The following is a 13,002-nucleotide window of genomic DNA, read 5'->3' as shown; positions in this document are numbered from 1 at the left end:
TTGTATTATCGCGCATTTTACGCGCATTGCGATTTTTATTTCATATATTATTATAACGTGCTGTACGGGCAGGACAGTCGACGATCAAACACGACCTTCGAAAATCGAGACGGGTTAAAGTTTAATTTCCGAGCTCCGTAAAACAACGTAATAACAATAATAATTATATGCTATAACGGGTGACTGTATATACCATATTATCTAGGACCCAACGACCCGACGACGACGATAACGAGTAACGACGCGTACACCTATAGTAATTCGATCTACGGCGTATATAGTAATGATAGTACCTATAGTATGACGTAGGTACATTATAAAAATTAGTGTGTATAGCAACTATTATATAATATAATATAATATATTACATTGTACGAGACATCGAGACGGGTCATCGGAATAATCGTTTTTATTTTTTGAATAGGAAAAATGTTATTTTAAAATTGAACTCAAACAATGTGTAACACGCACTCGTCTCTCCAGCAGAAAACATACCCGAAATGCGAGGTGATGTGTGTTGTATCGATAATTCTTTTCAACGAATATTAAAATATAAAATAAACTCGTATTTACTATTTACCCAATACCTATGTAGTGTCTTTAAATAAGTACGAATAATATACAGTGAATGATTAATATTATTCTGAAGTTGAACAATGCCTATAGGCACAATATTTTGTCAAGTCACCGAGTTTTGGGATTATTTTAAACAAACACGTCCCTATTCAATAATTTTGATTTCTATTAATCAAAATTGCTATTCATTCTCAGACGAAGGATAATATTTGTACGTATATTCAATTGTTAAATTGAAAGAGTGAAATTAACTTCACTTTTTATATTGTGCATATAGCTTGTAAAAGTCATCTACGCATATATTATGTGAACTACAACCTCCCATATCGTATGTATATCTATAAGTATATTTTTGTTTAAAAACTAGGCAACTCGCTCTGCATACTAAATAGCAAGTATCTACCTACCTGTACATTAAATACCCATATCGAGTGTACCTCGTCATTGAGTAGGCCATTGCGATTGATGTATTAAATTTGTTTTATTATATTTATATTATTAATACTTTCTCGATTTGATAAATTAAAGTAGATAATTACCTAAATTATATAATTTTTCTAAAAATATCGCATCACATAGGTAATTAGCTTATAAAGTTATAAATCAATACCGACGTACAATACGTAAAGTACAAAAAAAAGTAAATATTTAAAGAAAATATTTTTAAAATTTCATTACCTTTGTATAGAAAATAATATTGCGTGTAGTATAAAAGTTTCAAGTTTCTACAATGACTAATACACTTTTAAAATTTTAAATAATAACAAATTTTTAAAATCGTTTGAGGATAAATCGTTATCGTTACGCTATTTCGTAAAAATTTAAAATTCAAACGCACTTAAAATTTTTCCTATAATGGTGCTTTGAGTTTTCTTTATAGCTACTTGAAGGAAAACTTATGGATAACTTACTGTTGAATTTTTTATTCTTAGATATAAACACAAACAATTTTATGATTTTTTAACTTCAAAATTACTTACAAATTTTCGCGATTTTGACATATTTTGTAAGCATTTGAACTATAAACGCTTATAAAAAAAAAAATTGTGAAGAACGATTTTTAATTTTTTAGCTAAAATAAGAACCGCTCATAAGGAATCTTGTATTATATTTTCAAGTTATTTTGGTCATCCGAAATTTTTTTACCGACACTTTAAAAAAAATTTCTCATAAAAATCGAAAATTCCAGTGGTCTATAAATAACTCAAAAAAAGTCAAATTTTTTTTAAAAATTTAACTGTATACATATATATATATATATATATAATACTAACATAAATATTTGGTGAAAATTTCAAGTATTTACAGTTATTATTTTTTGAGTTACAGTAAAATAAAATTATCAAAATTGTTAAAAACTGGTTTTGCGTAAAAATTCCTGTTTTTCTGTTACTTTTTTAGGGTGTTTCCCAACGCTTTTTAAAACTATTGGAAATTTTTTATTTTTTACCCCCCAAAGTACCAACTAGATTCACTTTCCTATCAGAAACGGGGCCGAGTTTAAAAATCGAAGCACTTTTACTGCTCCAAAACGTGGTGACACATAAAAATAAAAAAAACACACATCACTGTAAAATCAATACATTCATCACTCCGTTCAGAATCTAAAAAAATAAGTAATACTGTTTTAAGAAATTGTATCTTATCTACACATAAATAGATAGGTACTTAAAAAACAAATAATTGTGTTATGACATAATTAGTTGATGAAGTTCGGGTAAGCTGATTTAGTTTCCACGAACAAAGTACTACCAAATTATCTATAACTTTCTCATAAATATGACTAATACCTATACAGATATAATGTAAAAAATGTTATTTATTATTTTGTAGGTACTAACGTAACAATCTTTAATAATATATTATTTTGTAAATATTTATACATAGGTTAAAATATATAAATAACATAATACTTTTCAAAACAATATTAAGAAGACGCTATACCCACACGTGTTGTACTGTTTTTTACACGAGTAACATAGTTAAAAACTGAATTGCGCGAAATAACTTTACTCTCTCAATAATTATATAAGAATAAAAATTACTAAAATTGTAAATCGCACTGAGAAGAATTTTATCTGTGCCGATTTTAATTATAATTTTTTGATAATAAACATAATCATTTTTAATAATTAAATTTAAAAAAATCTAAAGTTTTCAAACCAAAAACTTTAATATTGTATTCTTGTTATCAAAAAAATTAAAAAGTTAATACACAGATAAAGTTCTTCTCAATGCAATTTAAAATTTTAGTAATTCTGATATTATTTTTTTTAACCATGTTACGCGCGTATAAGACAGAGAGAACACATAATGTCTTCTTAATACAAAATAATATTATTACATAACAGAAAACCCGATTTTGTTTTGATAAATATTTTATTGTACTCCTTCACTCCAAATCTATGCTAGCATCAAATCCTTCACTTCAATAAGCTTAAGTTTATACTTATATACCTCTAATATTATGGTCTAATTTTTTATCGGACAGGTAGTTTCCAATTGCCCTAATATAAATATAAAATATAAACACTACCTACATATAACACTAAATATATACACTACATTATCAGTGATAATTTATCACAAAAAAAAATGTTTAGTTGAACATTGGGTAGGTATGTACAATTCTCGGTCACTTGTACTACTCGTATATTCATTGGCTGAAATAAGTGTGCCAGTAGTAAAAATAATCCACATTAACTAGGCTTCTTGTGGATTACAGAGTTACAGCAAATAAATGCACATTACCTGTAGGTACGTAAATAAATTACATAATATTCTACGGATGCCTACTACCAAATAAATCGATCGTTAATAATACGAGTATACTCTACATTTAAATTCAAAATATAAACTATACACTATGGATGTGATAATGAGACGAAAATTATTACACTATAATAAGTACCAACTTATAACTTGTATAATTTATGTGAACATTTATTTTGAAAAAATTCAAGAGCAGAAAATAGGTGCAAACATTTTGATATCAATGCTATATTCATTAATATAATATTAATATATTTTAGTGATTATTAATGAATGATCATTATTGCCATGAGTATACATGCACATTGTACATACACAATATTATTTAAAATTATGTGGGAGTAAGCAAATTGACTTAAATTCGTGGAAATTAAATTCTATGTAATACGATTTCATTAGACATTTAGACGAAACAATAATCTTTCTAAAAAACAATGATTTTTAAATTGTTTGATCCTTCTATAATTCTACCAAACTAATATTTCAGTATTTATCATGGAAATTCAAAGAGACATAATACAAAACGGCTTTACACGTTGCTAAAAGTTGCAAAGTACTTTTATCAATTACGTAAAATTTCCAAAAAATTGGTTTAGTATGACTATATCCACTACATAATAAATATTTAATACACCTTGGTACTCGTATTGTTGGTATCTATATATAATATATATATTATATTAATATTATATTTTTGTTAAAAATAAATTATTTATTTTTATATAGAAATATTTTGTATTGCTAAATTCTCTGAATGACTTTATATATTCTTTTATAATACACTTTAATAATATGATGTTACAGTTTAAAGAAATTAATACTTATAAGACATAAGTTATAAGTTATAAAAAAGCGTAATAGGTACTTACTTTGACATGTTCACTATTTGACAGCTGATGTTATAATGTAATGTTATTTTAGTACCAATCATAATCTGCAGCTAATTTGGCACTTGAAATTTCTTGAGTTTCATTTTCACAATCTTGTCACATTTAAATGGAAAACAAAAATATGGTCTTATTTATAAAATTACATTTTTTTTTTCAAAGAGACTTAAAGGTTATAAATGCATTTAAGAATATATTAAGTACTATAGACAATTCATAATTATTGTACTATTATTATTAGTATTAAGCTATATATAGTGACCTAAAATATTCGAAAATCATCCATAGTTAACTACAGCTCGATCATCCTGCGTGATTACCCACTGTCGACTGTCGTTATTGTCAACTTAACTGTATTATGTATGTCCTACATACACGATAGGTGCACTAAAACAACGCGTTCGATAGTATGTGCATGGATTTCTTTCATTCGATCATCTTCATTAAAATTCAATAGTAATAATTATTATTAACTTCACGAAGTCGGCTTTGGAGAAATGTTATTATAGGCACAGAAATATAGTTTTTACTTATTCCAGTCACTATTAGTTATAATATAAAGTTATATAGTACCTATTATTATATCAGTATATATCAATGGTACATAATAGCCAATAAGTATATAGGTATATGGTATATTATGGTTGAATAAATTAGATATCTACGTAAACAATTGATAACAATTGTGGTTTGTCTATATAAATTGTTCAGCTGGTCGAACAATATTAACATTTGGATTGGTCTCTACAACGTTGTAAATTCCTGTTTACAATTAAAGTGTTCCAATAGTAAAGTTACATTATACAAACAGCTACTGCATCGTATACATTGATTATACATGTTGGAGTAAATATTTTTAAAATTTATTATAATATAAAGAAGAATAAAAATAATTTAACTAACATTTGATGTAAATATTAAATACATTAATTTTACAAATTTAAAATTAAAATTAAATAATTCAAACTCAACGCTGTATATGACGTATATTATAATGTTATAACAACGTGAAATAGGCAAATTAATTTACATTTTTTTTTTTTATTGAAATTTAGAAAATTGTAATGTAAAAATGTTATAGTTATAATAAGAAAACGCACGCATTGTCTAGAAATCGTTATTTATTTAGTTTATTTATTATATACCAACTATCCTATAGTAAATATTCAAAAACCATACATTTTTTTTCTTTTTAGTTATTATGTTTTTCTGAGTGTCCATTTAACTCAAGTTAAAAACCCATCATAATAATATAACTGAAATAGTTTAAAAATAAATTAGTAGGTACCAATACGGTACTGTACCAAATACACATTTACATTACTCGTATACTTTGTAATGCATACCTACCTATTACCTATATGATGAAAATCAACATTGAAATAAGAACATGATTTTTCCAAGCGAAATTATTTGTCTACGACTTAGATTTATACTAAATCTAGGTTATTATAATTGTTGAATTATTGTTTATTATTAAGTTATTAGGAGTTAGGACTAATTAATCAGACTACTGGTTATTATAATTATTAATTATTACTATTCTGTATAGTATAATAGATATATTGTTCTCAGTGGCAGTAAGTACCTAAATATATTTTTTACATACACATATTTACATATTTTAAACACTTCGAAAAAATTCATATTTAGTATTAAATAAATATACTATTATAATAAATTATAAAATCGTTGTTTGCAATAATTTTTAAAATTAAAAATTTCTTTAGTATAATAAATTGCACAAACAATTTACCTAATTATTGTGGTTATTGACCACTTTAATATAAAAAATATATAATATACAATTACTTAATTATTAGTAAAACAAAAGACTAAAGTTTCAACGAGGTATATTCGAGTTCATAAATAAAAAATCGAATTTCTAAAAATGATGCACTTGGTGGTATAATGACTATAATGATAAATAAAACATATAATATGTACAGCACACATCATACATTATAGTAAAATCAATACATTGAAAATTTATGAAAATTGTGAAAATTGTATAGTGAGTATTCGTAATACAATCTTATCTATTCATTTACTCCGTCACCCATATTATCTTTATTATTGTTATTAATTATTATATTAAAAAATATCGTACACTATAAAGTTAAATTAAATGTATAATACGAGATGTTTGTATTTGATTTATTTTCCCTTACACTGGTTAAAATTTCTTCGGATATGATATCACGTATATTGGGACGACGCACTGCTGACTTAAGTGAAATGTACATGATGCTGCTGGCGTTATATCCTGTATTCATGTATTTTATCATGATGGTCTCGGCTAGATTGTCAGTTCAAACGAGATTCTGTTTTGGCAGCTGTACACGATATATATATATAAGTCATTATACTATTATTAAAATATATACATAGATGACGTGCACCTCCGTTTCCGACCGTAGGGTTGTCGTCGCAGTTAAGGCGTCCGGGCGGAAAGCGCGCACGGCTGCCCGCTGTGAGTCATATATTATTATCGCTTTGCGTAGGCGAACAGTAAAACCGAGATGACGTCATTGCCAATAAAACACGTACACACACACACACACACACTAGCGCGCGCGCTTACTTTATTGTTGTTGTGTCTGTGGTTCGTGTGGGGGAAGGGGGTAGAAGTCGACGACATTGTCACTCGTGGGGTCTCGAGTGGAAATCCACCCTCGCACTAATCGTAAGGCGGACACGCATAACAATACATATAATATATATTTATACGCATATATAGGATATTAGTGTATTACGTAAATAATAGTATAAACGCATGCATTGTATATAATAGGCAGTAGATGGTATACCAGATACCAGATACACGTATAATATGCGAGCTAAATAATTGAGCAGCGTTATACGGTGCATCCGACAAATCACAAATGTGCGGGACAAAACTCGGCTGGATTCTATAATAATATATTATATTATTATCGTGCAGATACGAACTTAAGCACGCAGGCACCAGGCACTCATACCTATAAATTAGTGTACAGAATATTAAAATAAAACACTGCTGCAATATTACAAGTGAATGGACAGTGGCGGTTTATGTCTAAACCTATGCATGGCCGTGGCTGTATATAATACGAGGAAGGGTGTGTGTGTATGTGTCGATTTATAGTACAATATATTATTATGAATTTTAAGTGCAAGGAAGGATATTTTATTCCCGTCGAGACAAAAATAACATTAACTATACTGTTCTCGTACCGATGAAAAAATTTTTAGGTACTTTAAATTTTTAACATGAAGCTTAATCTGCATAGCAAAATTGACGTTTGTATTATAATATTATAATACAGTCCACGCACAGAATATAATGAAAATATAAAGCAGATACTGATCAAACAAAATAGAACGATTTGTTATTTTTAAGCTGCAGGATTTGCTTTATTATTGAGGTATAGGTATTACCTATAATAGGCCACGACGGAGATGAGGGGGTTAGGCGTTTACCCGCCCACCATAAGTAAAACATGTATAATGATTTCTTTTATGGAATATTACATTAATAACATGATAAAACAAATAATGTAAACCAATTTTCCAATTACATTATAATAATAATAGAAAAAAAAAAAAGACAACTGAAAAAAAGCATCGAAAAAAAAGCAAATGAAATAAAAGCAATCGATAAATTTTTGTTTTTTTCAAACACTTTCAGATACTCAATATTAAATTAAATACTATACCAACAATATTTTACTTTATCAGAGAAATACGTAAAATATACGTGGTTATTTTTTGGCTTTTGTAGCCCTTTCCCCACTTTCTCCTATCTTCTCCAATTAAGGTTTTATTTAATTTGTGATTTTTTTTAACTATTATTTGTAATAGTTAAATATATAAAATAAATATATAAATATAATAATATAAATAAATAAATAAATAAATATATATTAATATATATTAATTATTTTAAATTTGTGGGTTAGTCCGTTATTGCGCTGAAGGCCTCATATAGATAATATATCAAATCATTTTATCGATAAGAGCAAACAATGTTTTTCTAAAGCTCTATAGCTAAGCATTTGGTTATAGGTTTAGTATATATACATACAGCTTAATTAAAAGCTTGGATGTGTAATTATTGTGATTTATTGTTATTGTACTAAAGCCGGCCCACTAGACTTATAGGTATGTACCCCTGACGCTCCGCTCATTGAAGCTCATGCTGCTTTTACCGACAAGGCGACAACCGATTGGAAACCACGAGACACTTTAAAGCAAGTGATTATTTGCGTATACCTACGAGACCTATATGACTCTTAAAATCGTAGAGATCAACAATTGATAAATGGGACTATGATAAAAATGTCAAATTCATATTTCATACTTATCTTATAATGGTTCAAGAAAAAATAACGAGATAGGTAGATAAATTAGGTTATTATTTCAGGTATTCAATAATTGACAAAATATAATATTTAATATTATTTTTACTTCGTATTTTTGCTATAACATGTTAGTAGGTACCTGGTTATGTTGTGTTCTCGACTGTTCTATAATTTTACCAGTAGATATGTCAATGAAAATAATTAAATCATATAAAAAAAAAGACAACATTTATCTTGACGGTACATTGTATACACATTATACTACGAAACTAGTGATTCGATCAAATAGCGATGTTCAAACTAGTCTTCATTAAATTGTCCAGTAGTACTAAGTACAAATAAACAAATAACAGAGTATGAAAAAATTCGTGGTCATTTACCGAATCGCAAGAAAATCTTGATAACCAAAGCGTTGATTAATATGAAAGAAAAATCATGTAAGTACCTATAATAATATTATTTATTATTTTCTCCACACCTAAAAATTAATTTTGGTAATTTACGTTACGACTAAAAACAAAAATGAGTACCTACCTTACTACCTATGTAATATTATAATCTAACCACATGCATATTGATTTTTGCTTCACCTACCTATATGCATTTTTTTCATTTTCATTTTTTTCTTTTTGATTTTTTTCAATTGCCTCTTTTTCCTAGTTTCATATAATATATTAATGATAGCCCCCTCCCTACTAAATGAATTCTGTGTACACCACTGCTATAGGTAGGTTCTATGTTTTATGTTCTACGTTAAAATTTATCTTTTAATGATAGTCATTATAATAAATCTTTAAAATATATATATGCATTCAGGTGTATTAAATGATGTGTATTATATTTATATGCCATAAACACTTTAAGAAATTATTTTTGTAAAATGTATGTTAATATTTCTTTACTAATAAATACTAGATGATATGGGTACGCGTATCGATGACTTAGAAAAGAATATATCTGATTTAATGATCCATGCTGGTCTTGAAACTCCAGACAAATGATGTTTAGAATACTATCGTATTACAAGAAATGAATAGGTCACTTCATGTTACAAAGATTATATTTATATATAAACTTAGGACCTACATAATTATTTAAAATATGATTAAAATTAAAACAAGGTAAATTTAAGTGTATCAATGTCTATTAATATTTCTATTTATTATAAATTATGTATTTTTTTTTTATATAAACTACCATTAGCAGATTTCTGAGATATTAATTAACTTAATTAATGATAGATCCATACCAATGTTGTACCTATACTTTATTCAGTGCCTGAATGATCAGTCCAACAGAAAAAATATGTTGAAACTGCATTTATCCCCAATTCCAGTACCAACACACTTCCTCACCAAGGAAGCCCTCATTGGTTACCAGAAACAACTGATTGGCGTAGGACGTTTTTTTTCATGTTTTTGTCATATTTATTCAAAATATTGACCAATATTAAACTTATTAAAGTTAAAAATGGCTCAAACCTGCAAGTTAAAGTTTTAAGAAATTTCAACTATCAGTAAATATTTGTTTTAGTTTATACTACTATATTAAATATAATTTATCTATTATATGAATTAATAATTTATTAAAATCTAGGATTAAATTTTTTTTCATATAAAGTTTATTATACGTATATTATAAACTTACATATTGTAGCATAATAATTTTTCATCAAAAGAAACAGTGAAACATTTACACATGACCAACCTGTATAACCTATTCAATAAGTTATAATTTTTGCTTTTCACCAAAACACTTGTATTTTTTTGTCCATTATACTGTTAAAACTTGTAATATTACCATAAATCAATAAAGACTTAAATTTTCTATAAAATTAACATGAGATGGACAATACTATTTTTTTTTTAATTTTGTATTATCATTTAACACTATTAAGAGTATCTTCAATTTTTTTTTATAAAAAAATAAAATTTTAATCTATAATAAAAAGTTGAAAATTTGAGTTGAAATTAAAAAAAAGCGGGCAAGTGAGTACCGCTCTGCTGTACATTAGGTGCCGTATGGATCATTATTATATATTATAGAAGTGTTAAATTTGAATCCAATGATAGTTATCATTGTATACGAAAAACGATTCTGAACGAAGATGATTTGTCAGCCTAGGATATAATTTCTAGTGGTTGGTGAAAAAAGGTGGTTTATGTTTTAATGGCCTGAATACAACAAAATTTAAGTTCTTTTATAATAATTGTAAGCTAAACTTATGAAAAACCTTGTATTAAATTTTCAACTGTTAGCTACTAATACAAACATTTTTATGAAATATACCTACAAAATAATTTGCAAATATTCATGGTTTTGACGAATTTTTGTCAATATTTGAACTTCAAATGCTAATAAAAAAAAATTGTGCCTATGTATTCTTATAATTTTTTAATCACTATAATAATAACTTATGAGGAACTTTGCATTAAATTTTCAAATATTTTGATATGGCCAAAAAGATTTTATCGACACATAAAAAAACAATTTTCAGAAAAATTGAAAATTTCAGTTGTCTATAAATAGCTCAAAAAAATTAAAAATATTTTGAAAATTAAATCACGTAAAGAAAACGCGAATCTTAATAATTGGTAAAATTTTCAACTATCTACGACTTATACTTTTTGAATAATAACAAATATTTAAAATCGTTTGAGGATAAATCGTTATCGTTACGCTATTTCGTTAAAATTTAAAATTCAAACGCACTTAAAATTTTTCCTATAATGATGCTTAGAGTTTTCTCTAGAGCTACTTGAAGGAAAACTTATGGAAAACTTAGTGTTGTATTTTTAATCCTTAGTTATTAACACAAAACATTTTATGATTTTTCAACTTCAAAATAATTTGCAAATATTCATGCTTTTGACGAATTTTTGTCAATATTTGAACTAAAAACGCTTATAAAAAAAAAATTGTGACTAACGATTTTTTTTAGCTACATTAAAAACAACTCATAAGGAACTTTGTATTAAATTTTCAAAACTTTTTTGTCATCCAAAAATTTTTTATCGACACTTTAAAAAAAATTTCTCAAAAAAATCGAAAAATTCAGTGGTCTATAAATAACTCAAAAAAAGTCAAAATTTTTTGAAAATTTAACTATATACGGATACCACTGACATTAACATTTGGTGAAAATTTCAAGTATTTTCAGTGATTAGTTTTTGAATTACAACCATAAAAAAAAATCGATTTGGTCGAAAACTGGTTTTGCGTAAAAATTGCCGTTTTTCCGTCATTTTTTTTTTGTTTTTCTCGATTTTTTTGAAAACTGTTGGAAAATGTTAACTTTTTACCTCTATAATGCACCAAGGATATTCACTTTTACATCGGGAACCACCTTCATTGTTTGAAATTGGAGCTATGTTGTCTAATTTACATGATAATTTATTAAATGAGTAGTTAAAAATTACATAATATTATTTTGTATGTATACAAAGTACAAATAGTATGGTTGAATATAATATGACAAAATTGAAGTTTAATGTTATTAACATAGCTTATAATGCAAAACCTATTACCTAATAAAATTGATTTAATAATAAACATTAGGTACATTTAATTAAATGTTAAGCATATAATTGATTTTAAACAAACATAAAAGACAGAGTCTATAATGTTAAGCTTTGCAATTCTATTTATATACCTATATTATATGTTTTTGTTACAATTGATTACTAGTGCATATAAATTCCATCAATTGTGACTTTTTTTTTCATAATTTCACCAGTAACTTTTTATTACTTAAAAATTATATATTAAGTCTACGGTTTTTTGTTTACCTAAAATAAAATTAACATTATGAAGATAATAGGTCCTTACATAATTTATTTATGTATCATATTATAATTTGATACATATATCTTTTTTACACAAATTTTAAAAGATCTAGACACGCGGTAGAGTGTCAAGCCAAGTTCTAGCTACAGAACTAGCGAGCAGCACCGTGTGTAATATTACACGAACCATTTGGAGCCACTTTTGACCCCCTCATAACTCAAAAACTATTCCACATAAACATGTCAAATTTGGCTCATATATTGAGACTTACGAGATACATATGTTTTCCAAATTTCATAAACATACCTCAAACCGTTATTTAGATATTAACGTCCCAAAATCGTCATTTTTATGACTGACTGACTTACCTATAGATCAAAATTCTAACCCAGTTCCAGATGACCTAGAAAGTTCAAATTTGGCATACAGATAGGTAGTTAGGTTAATACAAAGGAAAAAATCAGAAACTTGAAGAATTTTAATTTTTTAATTTTTAATTTTTTATCAATTGATTTTATTATAATTTTGCAATTAATTATCTATTATGTTTTATTTTTCAATTAATTAATTAATTGCCTCTGCTTTAATGTAGTGTTGACTTAAATTGAAAAAAAAATTTAAAAAAAATTAAATTAAAT

General features: G+C 26.3%; 1 protein-coding gene across 4 annotated transcripts in view; it reads left to right on the top strand.

Moving 5' to 3' along the window:
- LOC126551690 (pumilio homolog 3-like) overlaps positions 1–13,002 on the top strand; it is a 149,794-nt gene that overhangs the window by 125,791 nt on the left and 11,001 nt on the right. The gene's annotated exons all lie outside the window — the stretch shown is intronic.

Source organism: Aphis gossypii, chromosome X (genome assembly GCF_020184175.1).
Source record: "Aphis gossypii isolate Hap1 chromosome X, ASM2018417v2, whole genome shotgun sequence".
NCBI classification, from domain to species: domain Eukaryota; kingdom Metazoa; phylum Arthropoda; class Insecta; order Hemiptera; family Aphididae; genus Aphis; species Aphis gossypii.
The sequence above is the reverse complement of the archived record's forward strand: the minus strand, read 5'-3'. Positions and strand labels throughout refer to the sequence as shown.